This window comes from Carassius carassius, chromosome 12 (genome assembly GCF_963082965.1).
Source record: "Carassius carassius chromosome 12, fCarCar2.1, whole genome shotgun sequence".
NCBI lineage: Eukaryota > Metazoa > Chordata > Actinopteri > Cypriniformes > Cyprinidae > Carassius > Carassius carassius.
This window is the reverse complement of record NC_081766.1, coordinates 30,282,678-30,298,797: the sequence shown is the minus strand read 5'-3', so window position 1 is coordinate 30,298,797 and position 16,120 is coordinate 30,282,678.

The following is a 16,120-nucleotide window of genomic DNA, read 5'->3' as shown; positions in this document are numbered from 1 at the left end:
GAAGACCTCAGAACAAGCTGAAACTAATCCTATACCAAAGAAACAGTCGAGAAAGATGCACACTATATACCTACTGTGGCTGTTGCCTCTGCAGAGCCATTATAATGATGGGCAAATTCGTTTTGGCACAATAAATGACAGGAGGGAATAGAAATGTCCTCAGAAAGAGACAAGGGTGACATCTTCATTTAATCAACAGCCGTAAAGGCTCACAGACAAAACAACACAATCCTCAGAGTGTCTTTTTGAGAGCATGATCACAAGTGCATCATTTAAAGGATTTGGGCAGCGGTTAGTACAACTCTTCAATTTGCATACTCAGACATCAACCATTCACACATTTGATGAATTAAACACTCTTTATTTGCTGACAGTTTCTGCCATCAGTTACTTCTTGGCCAGGCCAGCTACATTTGGGACTCTAAAAATACATTCCAAAATTGAAAATATATAAAAATTGACAAAAATATAGGAGGAAAGATTTTTTTATTATTATTTAAAAACATATTCTAACATCTATATTAACATATAATTTTAAATATCATAATATTTTGACCTTCCATTTAAAAAATGTATGGCTTTACAGAAATCATTTTTTTTTTATTATTGCAAACTAAACTATTTTTTTTTATACCTGATTAAATCTCAATTTTCATCATGAAAAATAAATAAAAAAATCATACGCTATGCAAATGTTTCTCTTTTATGTCAAATAGTAAACAATACAGTACACTGCTTTTGACTCAGTCCGATCTTCCCGTTTTAGATACTAAGAGCATCCATTACCATTTAACAGCTTTTCATGAGGAACTGTGAAACAATTTGTTTTAAGCTGTGAATGACAAGTGACACCTTAAACTGTGGAAAAGATTGCAACATTTGTGTTCACAGTTCAGAGAACATCTTCTCTGCTTGCATAAAAAAAAACTTACAGTAGCACTTTTGGGGGCTTGATTGTTAAGGTAATGAGCAATTTTAATCTGTCAATGAGTATTATCATAAGTCCTGTGTTTTTATTATGAAGTAGTAGCTTGAGAATACTTTTTACTTTTACTCAAGCATGAATCATTTGTCATAACCATCAGATTCTCATAAGCTCTTGACAAAAAAGGGAAATGCAAGACAGACAGAAATTGAAAGTGAAATGTGCAGATGAGATGAGCTACTTCCTGTCTTTTACGCCGGCAAAAACACATGTACTGATATCAACAAAAGCCCTTTGACACCTGATATGCACTTAAACTGCAGTGAGTTAAAGTTTTGGAGTTTCAGGATTTCGCATAATTTAGAAGTGGATAGAGAATGCCTTTCAAATTCCAATTCACTTCCTAAATTAAATCTGGATTCAGCCAGCAAAAATATGCATTCATTCCAATTTAAATGTATATATGTATGCTTAGAATGGGTTAAATTCTAAACAATTAGTGGTTATAATTGCTATTTCATGGAGTTTAACTTAGAGATATACTGTTTTTATCCTTTATAACCATTATAGTGCACATTTTTGTCCGATTGCTTGTTTTGAATCGTGTGAAGCATGAATGGACTTTTGTAGAGTTTTGTAGAGTTTTAAGTTTTCTTTGAGGATTTATAGGCCTTTGGGTACAATAATTAAAGATGTCCATGTGTTATTGAGTGTCCAGAGAATTGTGCTGCAGTGGTTTGATTGAAATTGAGTTAAAAACCTAGAATTATTTAGCAAAAAAAAAAAAAAAAACATCAATTCAAACAAACAAAACATGGAAGTGGAAGCAACAGACACATCCATATTTTTAAAATCTGAAGAAGAAGAAAAAAAAACCTTATGGTTATTCCTTTGTATAGTCCAAAATTTTGGAAGAAAAACATTGCCATGCAATGATGGTATCTCAGATCATTATTTAGGTTTGTGCAAACTTTATATAGCTAAAACTGTAAATTCTACTTCTTGTTACAAGTATAGTAGAACCATCACTTCTACCACAAAAGACTGCTTTGTAAGTAATATTCCTGATGTATCCGGAAATTAATTCCTTAGTATGTCCAAAACCTCAGAACAACTTGATGATGTAACAGAAACTATGGACTCTCTCTTTTCTAGAATTTTAGATATGGTTGCCCCTTTACACTTAAGGAAGGTTAAGGAAAACAGTCTGACACCATGGTAAAATGAGCATACTTGCACCCTAAAGAGAGCAGTCCAGAAAATTGAGCGCAGCTGGAGGAAAATAAAACTAGAGGTATCTCGTATTGCTTGGCAGGAAAGTAACCTATCATACAGAAATGCATTAAAAATTGCTAGATCTGATTACTTTTCATCTCTTTTAGAAGAAAAGGGAGATTCGAGATCGGTCTATAATTAACTAGTTCTTTGGGGTCAAGTTGTGTTTTTTTGATGAGAGGCTTAATAACAGCCAGTTTGAAGGTTTTGGGGACATATCCTAATGACAATTAGGAATTAATAATAGTCAGAAGAGGATCTATGACTTCTGGAAGCACCTCTTTTAGGAGCTTAGATGGAATAGGGTCTAACATACATGTTGTTGGTATATAGATGATTTAACAAGTTTATTCAATTCGTCCTCATTCCGTAGAGAATGAGTGGAACTGTTCCTCAGGGGATCTGTAGTGCACTGTCTGATGCGATACTGTAGCTGACGGCTGAATGGTTACAATTTTATCTCTAATAGCATCGATTTTAGAAGTAAAGTAGTTCATAAAGTCATTAATGCTGTGATGCTGGGAAATGTCAACACTTCTTGATGCTTTATTTTTCGTTAATTTAGCCACTACTAGAAAAGGTAGTATCCTCACAATTATATTCCTTCTTAGAGAAAAATGGTATCTGTGAGGATTTTTCAGTCAGGATTTAGACCATCTCATAGTACTGAGACTGCTCTCCTTAGAGTTACAAATTACCTGCTCTTATCATCTGATCGTGGTTGTATCTCTCTATTAGTGCTACTGGATCTTAGTGCTGCATTCGACACTACTGACCACAACATTCTTTTGCATAGACTAGAACACTTTGTTGGCATTAATGGAAGTGCATTAGCATGGTTTAAATCATACTTATATGACCGCCATCAGTTCGTAGCAGTGAATGAAGAGGTATCATATTGATCACAAGTACAGTATGGAGTATCTCAAGGCTCAGTACTAGGGCCGCTACTCTTCACGCTTTATATGTTACCCTTGGGAGATATCATCAGGAAACATGGTGTTAGCTTTCACTGTTATGCTGATGATACTTAGCTCTATATTTCTTCGTGGCCAGGCGAAACATACCAATTTGAAAAACTAACAGAATGCATAGTCTATATAAGAAACTGGATGACGAGTAATCTCTTACTGCAAAATTCTGAAAAAACCCCCAGAGGTGTTCACTATAGGACCTAAAAACTCTGCATGTAATAACCTAGAACGCTGTCTAAGACCTGATGGCTGCTCTGTCAATTCTTTCGTCATCAGTTAGGAACCTCGGTGTGCTATTTGATAGTAATCTTTCCTTAGAAAGCCACGTTTCTAGCATTTGTAAAACTGCATTTTTCCATCTCAAAAATATATCTAACTTATGGCCTATGCTCTCAATGTGAAATGCAGAAATGTTAATCCATGCGTTTATGACCTCAAGGTTAGATTATTGTAATACTTTATTGGGTGGTTGTTCTGCATGCTTAGTAAACAAACTCCAGTTAGTCCAAAATGCAGCAGCTAGAGTTCTTACTAGAACCAGGAAGTATGACCATATTAGCCCGGTTCTGTCAATACTGCACTGGCTCCCTATCTAACATCATATAGATTTCTAAAATCTTGCTTATTACTTATAAAGCCCTGAATGGTTTAGCACCTCAGTATTTGAATGAGCTCCTGTTACATTATAATCCTCTACGTCCGCTGCGTTCTCAAAACTCAGGCAAATTGATAATACCTAGAGTATCAAAATCAGCTGCGGGCGACAGATCCTTTTCCTATTTGGAGCCTAAACTCTGGAATAACCTACCTAACATTGTTCGGGAGGCAGACACACTCTTGCAGTTTAAATCTAGATTAAAGACCCATCTCTTTAACCTGGTTTACACATAACACACTAATTATGCTTCTAATATCCAAATCCGTTAAAGGATTTTTAGGCTGCATTAATTAGGTAAACTGGAACCGGGAACACTTCCCATAACACCTGATGTACTTGCTACATCATACATCCCTGAAAGACAGCGGAGACCAGGACAACTAGAGCCCCAAATACAGATCCCCTGTAAAGACCTTGTCTCAGACGACCACCGGGACAAGACCACAGGAAACAGATGATTCTTCTGCACAAACTGACTTTGCTGCAGCCTGGAATTGAACTACTGGTTTCGTCTGGTCAGAGGAGAACTGGCCCCCCAACTGAGCCTGGTTTCTCCCAAGGTTTTTTTCTCCATTCTGTCACCGATGGAGTTTTGGTTCCTTGCCGCTGTCGCCTCTGGCTTGCTTAATTGGGGTCACTTCATTTACAGCGATATCGTTGACTTGATTGCAAATGATTGCACAGATATTATTTCAACTGAACTGAGAGGATGACATCACTGAATTCAATGATGAACTGCCTTTAACTGTCATTTTGCATTATTGACACACTGTTTTCCAAATTAATGTTGTTCAGTTGCTTTGATGGAATCTTTTTTGTTTAAAGCACTATATAAATAAAGGTGACTTGACTTGACTTACTAGGTTTAGCCTTGTTCATTCGTGCTGTTGTACATTTATAAATCACTATTTTAAGGAGACTATGAATCCAAAATGTTTTTGCACACGTGCATAGTAATCCAATTTTTTTATTATTGCCTTCTTTGCAGCTGTAAAACCAGCAAACAACATTCCTTTCTTTAATTGACTTATACAGGAGTTAGAATCTTCATTGAGAAGACATAAACATGGATTAGACATGTAATTAAGTTGTAGTAAAAAGGATGAAACAGAATTCATGTGTCCATAGGTTGACAACAATTGGACATTCCCAAAACGTGGAGAAAAGTACCTGATGATACCGTGTTACAGATATAACATTTAATGAACAATTTCATTGACAGCAATGGTTCTTGAGGCAGAGTTGGTCAGTATGAGGAGATGTCAAATGATATGTATATTGCATGGTTGTGTGAAACACCATTCAATTACAGAGGCATAAAACTTGTTAGTGCCAAATAGGGGCCTATTTCTTTCAAAATTCTTGCAGACCTTTAGGGCCATAAGTTGAACATGCCCACAGAGTTTCGTTCTGATCGACCTCAAATTCATTGGATAATGGTGGTCATGTTTTTTTTAGATATGCGAATGTCCTCACTTGTGAAACTTTGGACAAAGGCACTGCATACCAAGTTTCAAGTCAATTGGACTCATGGTTGCACGGTTATAGATGTTTTTGTTTTGTTTTGTTTTTTTCAATATTATAGCGCCACCAAGTAGCCAAGCACTGCAGGTTTTTTTATTTGTCCAAAGACTGAGCTCATACACATGTGTACCAAGTTTGGTGAATATATCTCATTCCTTTCAGGAGTTATAGCTAAATTTACACGTGGCTAAAATTAGCATCAAACGTTTTTATGTATTATTACATACGGAAATTGAAATTGAATTATTATTATTTATTTATTTATTTTACTTTTTTTTATATTTATTAATATTCACAGTCCAGAGTATATTTTTGGAGTTGGTTGGCTTAGATTGGGCAAATAATCTAGGACTAATTCGCAAAAGTAGTTTTCTGACATAATTCAATTTTGTGAAAAAAACAAAAAAAACAACGGACTCAGTAAAGCAAAACTGGCAACGTGCTTGTTGTAAGTTATTGTTGTTAGCAATGTAAGTTATTATTATTATAATGTATTATTTGTTTATGTTGCATTTTTTTTTTTTTTGGTTTAAATCTGTTTTGTGCTAATTGTCAATATCAGAACAAAGTTCAATTGAAAATGTTAATCAGCTTAAAAATGTGCATAATAATAATAATAATAATAATAATAACAATAATAACAACAATAATAATAGCGCTGGATTTCAATCCGGAATTAAATTAAAATTTGTTTAATTTTAATTGTCAGTATTAATGGAAGTTAATCAACATAATAATATTAAATTGGTATTATTATTGCTATTATTATTATTATTATTATTATTATTATTATTATTATTAATAATAATAATAATAATAATAATAATAATAATAATAATAATAATAATAATAATAATATCAGTTTACTTTTTGCACTTGCAATTTTGAATTACATTTTTTTCAGTTTAATTTCTGTGTGATGCAGCCAATTCAGTGAACTAAAGACTCATGAACTGACTGGAAGCTGATTCTTAAATTCAGAATATTAGATCTTGAGGAGGTCTGAGCAGACTGTTCTCTTGCCACGGATAAGACTTTGATCACTGATGTGGTAAAACCATCCAGTGCATCCATATTTTTTTCAAGTACTAAAAGAGCTTGTTCCACAGCGGATCACTTTTATTCCTCCAAGAGCAGAAGTGGCTTCAAAATTAATGGTTAATGGCCTGCATTTAAAAGGACCCTCATGTGGTAGAGTCTGGCCCTCTGCTCTCATCTATCCAAGTAGCACTATAGCAACTTCCTACTGTCTCCTTTCTCTGCAACTACCTTTTCATCATGCATTTGTTTTAGCATTCTCTTTCTGCCCATCACACATGCTGATTGAAGGCAAACAGAGCTGTCAGTAGGGCATGTGTTCGACTGAGGGAATTCAAGCCCTGACTTGATTTACATTCATGAGTCATCAGCTGCTTTAAATATTATTTGCCATTCATTATTCTGAAACAACATATGATATTTACCTATTTGTGTGAATTTTCAGTTCATTACAATATCAAAGGAAAGCTGAAGGTAAAGCAGAATGTAAACTGAATTCATGTTAGCCATATCTTTATAAAAATGTCCTGTAGTGGTAAAAATTATGTTATGATATATAATATAGCACTTAATGATTACCATGTTTATGCACTATGGTATTTACATGGTACTTCCAAGGATGACTCAATGTGAAAAAAAAACAAAAAACACCAATATGGTAGTCTTAAGTTATTTGATTCAGCTGACAGCAAAAACCTAACAAAAGCTCCTTCATTCAAGTGTGTAAATTACTGTATATATCATCAGATATTATCACATCAGTCAAAAAGAAATAATTTGTTATATGAAATAATATTTGTGTTATGATCCTCTGCGCACTGATGAGAAAGCCAGTGACTTTCAGTAAATTCATTTCCCCAGCAGTTCAAAATAACCCCAGACACCTGTTTAACAACAACATAAAAGACAGTCAGCTTCCTGACGTCACTTCCTTACCAACACACTTGACAGATTTGGATACAAAAATTACTCATTAGACAGGATGCAGGGTTTTTTCTCACAGAAAGCTGAGAAGAAATTAGAGATGCATAGTACATGCCAGCAAGCCATTATCAATAACATATGAGTAGATGTTTTTTTTTTCAGGGATATGACACCTGAAGAAAACACCTTTTTACTAATTTACTGGAACAGTTCAAATTTTTGACACATAGGGGCAAGCCTTATTAATGGTACCAGCTGATGCCATCAATACATGTAGATGTTTAGCAATGACCCTGATGTCTCAGGAACTCTTCAACCAAACCTCTGTAGCCTCCAGTGATTCACTGCTGCTGTGCATTGAAACATACAGTACAAACAATAATCTACAGCATGGTGCAGTTAATGGATAGTTCATCCAAAAATGTTCATTTTTTTCATGTCATTTACTGCCCTTGAGAGGTAAAATTGCAGACATTAAGAAACAATATATCTTCTGAGAATTCTATATTTATATATCTTTTTATAAAAACATATATTTGATATGTATGGGTAACTCATAAAGGTTTTATCTAAAACAACATGAGGATGAACACATGATGACAGATTACCTGTGATAACAAAATGTCTCTAATTTTTAAACCCATTTATATATATATAAAAAAAAAAAAAAATCCTTTATTAAATGACCTATGGTTTATGAGCTGGTTTAAATTTCCGGCTGTTTTTTTTTGTTCTGTTTTTTTTTTTTTTTTGGTCCACACAGTGTAGTTTAGTTAAACCAACATGTTCTCTCTCTCACACACACACACACTCGTTTGTTTTTGTGAAAAGTGGGGACATCCCATAGGCGTAATGGTTTTTATACTGTACAAACTATATATTATATCGGCCTTCACCAACCCTACACCTAAACCTAACCCTCTAAGGAAACTTTTTGCATTTTTACTTTCTCAAAAAAAAAAAAACTCATTCTGTATGATTTATAAGCATTTTGAAAAATGGGGACATGGGTTATGTCCTCATAAGTCACCCTCTCCTTGTAATACCTGTGTCATACCCATGTCATTATACAGGGTTGAGTCCTGATATGTCACAAAAACAAGAGCACACACACACACACACACACACACACACACACACACACACACACACACACACACACACACACACACACACACACAATCTCTGTGTGTCTGTGTTCCAGATGAACTAAAATATGCCACTTATTTTGGGGTGTGTGTGATATGGACAAAAATGATATACGTTTTTTTATTTTTTATTTTTTTGCTGAGTGTGCTTTTGTCCTAGTTTATGCTTGTCATGTATAAATAAATATGACAATAAAACCCCCAGTAGGTGGCGACAAGTGTCTGTGATTCATTAAATCATTGAATCATTCAATCAAATGATTCATTCAAAATGGCTGATTCAATAAGAATCTTTATGAATAGATCATTGAATAATTGCCTCACTCTGTTTGCTCAAAAACAAATTAATTCAGGAATGAAACACTGCAGTATTGCTCTGAGATGCACAACAGCTCAGCTTTGCTCTGAACTATTTCATTTGCAAGACAGGAAAAAAGTCAAAATGTGACTAAAATTTAACTCACTCAATTAACTTCTTGTCTATTGAATTGCTGTATAAAATTAATTTAACATTTGCGATCACACTCATGCTGATTTTTATGTGACATCAAAGATACAATTTGTAAGATATTTGCAGTAAAATATCCAAAAACCACTAGGCTAGTGTTATATATTTTGTCCAGCTGATTACCAACAATATCTCTAATGTTTTCAACTACTTGTAAATCTTGAGAAAATTCCCATTCTAAACAGTGACATGGGGCAGTGTAGTCGCCTGTCAATGACGTTAGTTCCCCTTTGTTACCGCCTTTACTGACGTAGAAACCACATGACAACAGTGTCGTGGACAAATGCGGAAGTAGCTTCGCCACAAACTTCAACTAGAAAGAGATGCCGATCTCACTTGTGTTTTACTCGACAGGTGAGTTGTTTTGATTCGTATCTTTACAGAAAACGTATGCTATTATAACGATCAAAAGATTAGTATTATAGGGCATACATACCAAACGCAGGGCATCGCGTCTCTAGACCCGCGCGAGGATGCGTCTGATCCATTGAGATGACCCTGAATGCTAACAGATAGCTTGTCCAGGCATTATACTCCTCCTTGATCTTGACAGGTCACGTGACCGTTAAAGCTAAAGCAAACCATTTTCTCATTTGTTGACCTTTATACTGTGAAAGCATAAATATTTCCTTTCACTTGTTGGCTGAATGTAAAAGCTTTTACAGAATCCATTTGCTAGGAAACACTCTTCACCTCCTGAGTAAGTAAACAACTTAGCAACTATTTGTTTGACTCACCAAATGTCATTCCTAAACACAACATTTCACTTAAATGTTCAGCTGAAAAGAACACAACAACAGAACAGCAGACATGAAATGAAAATTGACTTCTTCTTTTTTTATATGTGGTGCACTGGTTATACTTTCTACAAATTTTATTTGCTACTCCAATAAATAAACAAATTAAACTGAAATGTAACAAATATAGCTTAATAATAACTTCTACAACTTTTTTCCCTACTTTACTAACATAAAACGGGTGGCTAATGCCATACTGATGGGACATTTTCAAGTTGTAATGGGTTTTATCTCAGTTGTGCAGCTGTGTTAGATAAAAGATGCTTTCCAAAATGCATGCAGCTGTGTTTATCTGCCAGTCATTGCAGGGAGTAGCAGAATGATTGTCTTTTCTCTCACATTTGTTATTTGTGAACAGAAAATCATCTTTCAAAACTTGCTGTAAACATAATTATTCAAGTCAGAAAGCTTGACGTGTGTCACCTCACGTATCAGTAGTTGTCAAACAGTACCCAGGTCTCCCTGGGGGAAAATGTTTGGAGAATAAGAAGCATTCAGCAGCACTCTTGTGACTCTTAATACTTGCTTTAGATCAGACTTCATAACTTTCAAAATGAATGTTTAGATGTATTTTTTCAGCATTGAAAAGTTTTCTTCAAATATCCATTTACAAAACCCCCATGCTGTGGAGATGCTTAGGCTGGATAGTGTTGCATTACCATCATTAGGGCTGGTATTTAGTATTATATGCCATTCCGACTAATATTATATTAGTCTTACTGACCCCAGACTTTCGAACAGTAGATATAGAGAGCATTATGAAGCAACAAAATGATGTTGTATACCTGGAAAACAACAACAACAACAACAACAACAAAAACCTTGCTGATTTGATTTTTAAACAAGCTATTCCAGGATTAGACCAATGATAAGAAAAGAAAATGTCTTGAATGTGACAAACATAAACCACAAAAAGGTCTGCATCACTGCTTTCCCACAAGAAAATTTACACACACACACACACACACACACACAGACACACACACATTTGCATTCAAGGCATTTAACAAAACCCTATCTCGAGCAACATATAAAAAGCTCTTTAATTTTCATCTGCGATGTGAGATCATCTGCATATAATGCTTTTCTGCATATAATGATCACCTAAACAGCTGCAAATTATACCTCAGGAGATGATGAAGGACCAGAGTGCTACAGCTAGAGCTAGAATAAACAAAATTTCATATTTTAAGACCCAAATGAATGTTTTGCTTCAAAGGGAGTCAATAGGATGTTTATAATTGGCACTAAACACAGAAGCCAAACATCTGCTGTGAAGAACAGGCCAGCGACACCACGCTGTCAATTACAGTGCGTACCAAGAGGTCAGAAAATAATTTCAGACATTATATTTCACCGCCAGCCTCTAAAACAGCTACAGACACTCTGGGCTTGCTGCCAGTCCAGAAAACACAAAGTCAACACTGAAAAGAAAACTTCACCCAAAAATTAAAATCTGTCATTATTTACTCACACTTATGTCATTTCACACCAGATGCTGTTATTTTTGTGGAGCACAAATAGCTTTTTTCAAATACATAATGACTAAGTCCCAAAATCATAAAATCCCAATCAGTGGTGTAGCCATGGGTGTGCCAGGGTGTGCCTGTGCCAACCACAGTGGCAGCTGGCACACCTAAAAATAGATGCAGAATTATTTTTTATAGTCTCAATAAAAAATGTTTACTAAACTTGGGCTATTGTTGTTTACTTATAAAATATATATATTTTTAAATAAACCCTTTCACGCGTAAGTTACAAATATTTTAACTGACCCCTTGTTTCCATGGCGACGCGTCATGATTGTCACGTGACACACCGCAGCCACTAACAGATCTATCGGTATTCGTTTTATTTCGTTTTTCATTTTATATTCAAATATATACACAAACTTGCTTACCATGTCAACTATCTGATATTCCGATTCTTCGTTTAAAAACCTTTATAAATTAGCTTGATCTATAACGAGATGAGCACTGCAGTTCAGAGTCCTGTCAGCTGGATTTAACGTACAGCACTTGAATTCCCCAGTTTCTCCAGAAATACATGAAAGTGGCTGTTGAACGGGACGAAGAACAGAGTAAACTTTATTGTTCTGCTATGTGTGTCTGATATATGAATAAAACACGTCGGCAAATTACATTTGATTAGATAGTTTTTGCTGCTTCCATAGACATCAGTGTGTATTTTACAAACTACCAATGTATTCTTTTACTAGTAATTATGTATATTTAAATGTATGAAACATTATGTGTTTGAAAACACTGCATATTAATTGTGATATATGACAAGCGCTGAGTGCGTCCGTCTCTGTGCCAGCCAGCGCGAAAGCTGTTTGAATCTGGCAGTTCTGTGATGCCACTGAACATTCTAAATCATACTCTCAGGGGCACAGAAATAAGAATCCAATATATGGTGCAATAATACTAAAACTGTTAAAATGTAATTTACATTTTAAATTATTTTTGTTAAAATATATCTGCCGACATTCGGACTGCCAACCAATCAGCAAACAGCAGCTGACTGTGACCCCAGCAGTCTATGTTATAAAAAGATCATTTTTGATTGCACATTGCTAGCTAGCAGTATGTCGCAGAGCTCCTTAGTTTTTTTTTTAGCAAAAAACCTCGACTTGATGGACAGCCGGACACAAGACCTAACGTTACACAGAACCTGATTTTACCAAATGACACATGTTCCTGGGACAACATCTTTGTTGTCCCAGGAACAACATTGTGATCAACCAATCAGATTTGAAGAACCAGTTTATAGATTTTGTGAAGTTTACGCTTAAAATCACTGTTTGGTGCTTGTACATCAGTGTCATTCATCTATCATTTCCTCTGATTTTAGGGATTACTCATGGTTAAGGTTAGGTTTAGGTGTAGGGATATGGTCAAGAATTCATTTTTGGAGTAAAATGTTGTTCCAGGGTCAACAAAATATGTTGACCTAGGAACACATCTAACTCAGCAAAATCAGGACGTGCTAACATTACACCTGATGGGGATGTTTCTCCCTCCCCGGGCCCAAAATCAACAGACAGTGTTGCCAGATTGGAAATGTCCAAGTATCGTACCAGAAGTTCAAAATTATCTATTTAGAAGAAAATTATTACATTTAACAATTAACTACATTTTGACACGACCTGCAAATTACCACTAGGAGTATGGTTAGACGGAAGCAGTGCGACAAAAATACTATCCCATGATTTTGCACAGTAATCTGACAATAAATGTGGCACACCCAGATTTTCATATGCACACCCAGAGTCTCCCAATCATGAATTGTCATGGCGTATAAAAGACAGGAAGCAAGTTGCAAGTAAACAGTCTTTATCAGAGACGTAACGTCAGGCTGGGTTGGTGGTGGCGCAGGAACCTCGATGGCAGCACAGACCGGTGAGAAGGTGATAGAGTGCGCAGGTGAGTGATGATGAGGGATCCGTGAGATGATGGTGTAATCCACAACGACCGAACAGTACAAGACACAAGGAGTAATGCTGAGCAGAAGGGACACAGACAAGGATCACGGAGGACCTCAAACAACGATCTGACAAACAAGAGACGAAAGACAGGGCATTAAATAGGCTGATGTAATGAGCTGCAGCTGCCGCTGATCAAGATGATAAGCGGTAACACCCACGTGAAACAATCAACATGACGTAACATAAAACGAGCAGGAAACAGTGCATTCATGAACCGTGACAGTACCCCTCCGCCTAGAGACGCCTCCTGGCGTCCCCAGACTCCTTTACCTGTCGATTGTAATCATCGATAAGAGAGTGATCCAGGATGTCTCTAGCAGGCACCCAACTTCTCTCCTCCGGACCGTAACCTTCCCAGTCCACCAAGAACTGAAATCGGCGTCCCCTCCGTCTTGAGTCCAGAATACGATTGACCGAATAAGTAGGTTCCCCATCTACGGGCGGACTGGGGCAGGCAGATTAATCGAAGAATGAAATACAGGCTTTATTTTAGAAACATGAAAGGCGGGATGAATTCTCCTGTACGCTGGAGGAAGTTTAAGGCAGACTGCCACCGGACTAATGATCTTGGTGACAGTGAACGGACCAATACATTTGGGAGCAAGCTTATTAGAGACGGAACAGAGAGGAATGTTCTTGGTAGAAAGCCACACTTTTTGACCCACGACGTATACGGGAGGCCTAGACCGGTGGCGGTCGGCTTTAGCCTTGGTGCGCTACAGTAGAGTAGAGTCTCGCGGGCTCTGGTCCAAGTGCGATGGACAAAGGCGTGAACGGAGGGGACCGCGACTTCGGATTCCAGACTGGGAAAAATAGGTGGCTGGTATCCTAAACTACACTCGAACGGAGATATTCCCGTAGCTGATATAGGTAATGTATTGTGGGCGTACTCCACCATCGACAGTTGTTGGCTCCAGGAGGAAGGATTCTTGGAGACCAGACATCGCAACACCCTTTCCAGATCTTGGTTGGCTCTCTCGGTTTGACCATTGCTCTGGGGATGAAACCCTGAGGACAGACTTACAGTCGCTCCCAGTTATCTACAAAACTCACGCCAAAATTTGGACACAAACTGGGGTCCCCTGTCGGAAACCACGTCTGTCGGGAGACCATGTAAAAGAAAGACGTGATCTATGACGGTCAACGCTGTCTCCTTGGCTGATGGTAATTTGGGCAAGGTAATAAAGTGGGCCGCCTTTGAGAACCGGTCCACCACGGTCAAAACAACCGTGTTGCCCTGAGAGGGCGGGAGGGCGGTAATAAAATCTAGTGCGATATGGGACCAGGGTCTCGAAGGGACCGGCAGCGGTTGAAGTAACCCATCAGGGGGTCGATTGGAAATCTTACCAGTGGCACAAACCGAGCAAGCCAAAACAAAACTGTGAATGTCGCGAGCCATAAGTGGCCACCAGAATCGTTGCTTGGACCAAAAATTTAGTACGGTTAACTCCTGGATGACAAGCCACATTAGAACAATGCCCCTACTGAATAACGTTGGACCGTAATTCCTCCGGCACAAATAATCGATTCGGTGGGCACCCGGGCAGAGGCGTTACCCCTTCTAAGGCCGTCTTGTCCTTCGATTCGACCTCCCATGTGAGCGTGGAGACCACTAATGTCTCAGGTAAAATACACTCGGGAGTAGTCGGGTGTTCGGAACGGTCAAAAATGCACGACAATGAATCGGGTTTGATGTTCTTGGAACCCAGGCGGTACGAGAGAGTAAAATCAAAACGTCCGAAAAAAGTGCCCACCGAGCCTGCCTGGAGTTCAACCTTTTGGCAGTTCTAATGTATTCTAAATTCTTGTGGTCGGTCCATACTATAAAAGGAACCCCTGAGCCTTCTAACCAGTGGCGCCATTCTTCCAATGCCATCTTGACTGCCAACAATTCTCGGTTACCAATATCATAATTACGTTCGGCAGGGGATAATCGGTATGAAAAAACGTGCACGGGTGCATCTTGTCATCTAAGGGAGAACGTTGGGATAACACCGCACCTACCCCCACCTCTGACGCGTTGACCTCCACCACAAATGGTGATGTGATGGATCAGGGGTGATTAAGTTAGGGGCCGAAACGAAGAGGCCCTTCAGTTTGGCAAACACAGCCTCGGCTGTGTCTGACCACCTGAACGTAGTTCTGGGGGAGGTCAAGGCGGTCAGAGGTGCGGCTAGTTGGCTGAAGTTGCGAATAAAACGCTGGTAGAAGTTGGCGAACCCCAGAAACCTCTGTAGGGCCTTACGGGAATCTGGACTTGGCCACTCTACCACAGCCCTAACCTTCTCGGGATCCATGTGTTTTCCCCCAGTCGACACGATATATCCAAGAAACGGAACAGACTGTGCATGAAAAGCGCATTTCTCCGCCTTGACAAAAAGCCCATTCTCTAGCAACCTCTGAAGCACTCGTCGAACGTGCTGCACATGTTCCTGGAGAGAAGAGGAAAAAATCAATATGTCGTCTAGGTAGACATATATGAATTGATCGACCATATCTCGCAGCACATTGTTGACGAATGCCTGGAAGACGGCTGGGGAGGTGGACAGCCCGAAGGGCATGACCAAGTATTCAAAGTACCCCCTAACATTTTAGAATACTGTACCATCATTAATGAATAACTACTGTACACAAGAACATATGTGTAACCCAATATCAGCACTCCAGTAACTAACAAGCAGTGGCGGAGCCAGGATGTTATCACAGGGGTGGCCAGGGAGGGGCCAGCAACCAATCTGGGGTGGCAAAGAATTCTTCATTATTTCAATATAAAAATGTGTTTTAACAATAATGTACTGGACTGTTTAAATGCCTAAAACACAACTGAATACATTTAATTTCTATTTAACTGCAATTGAGATA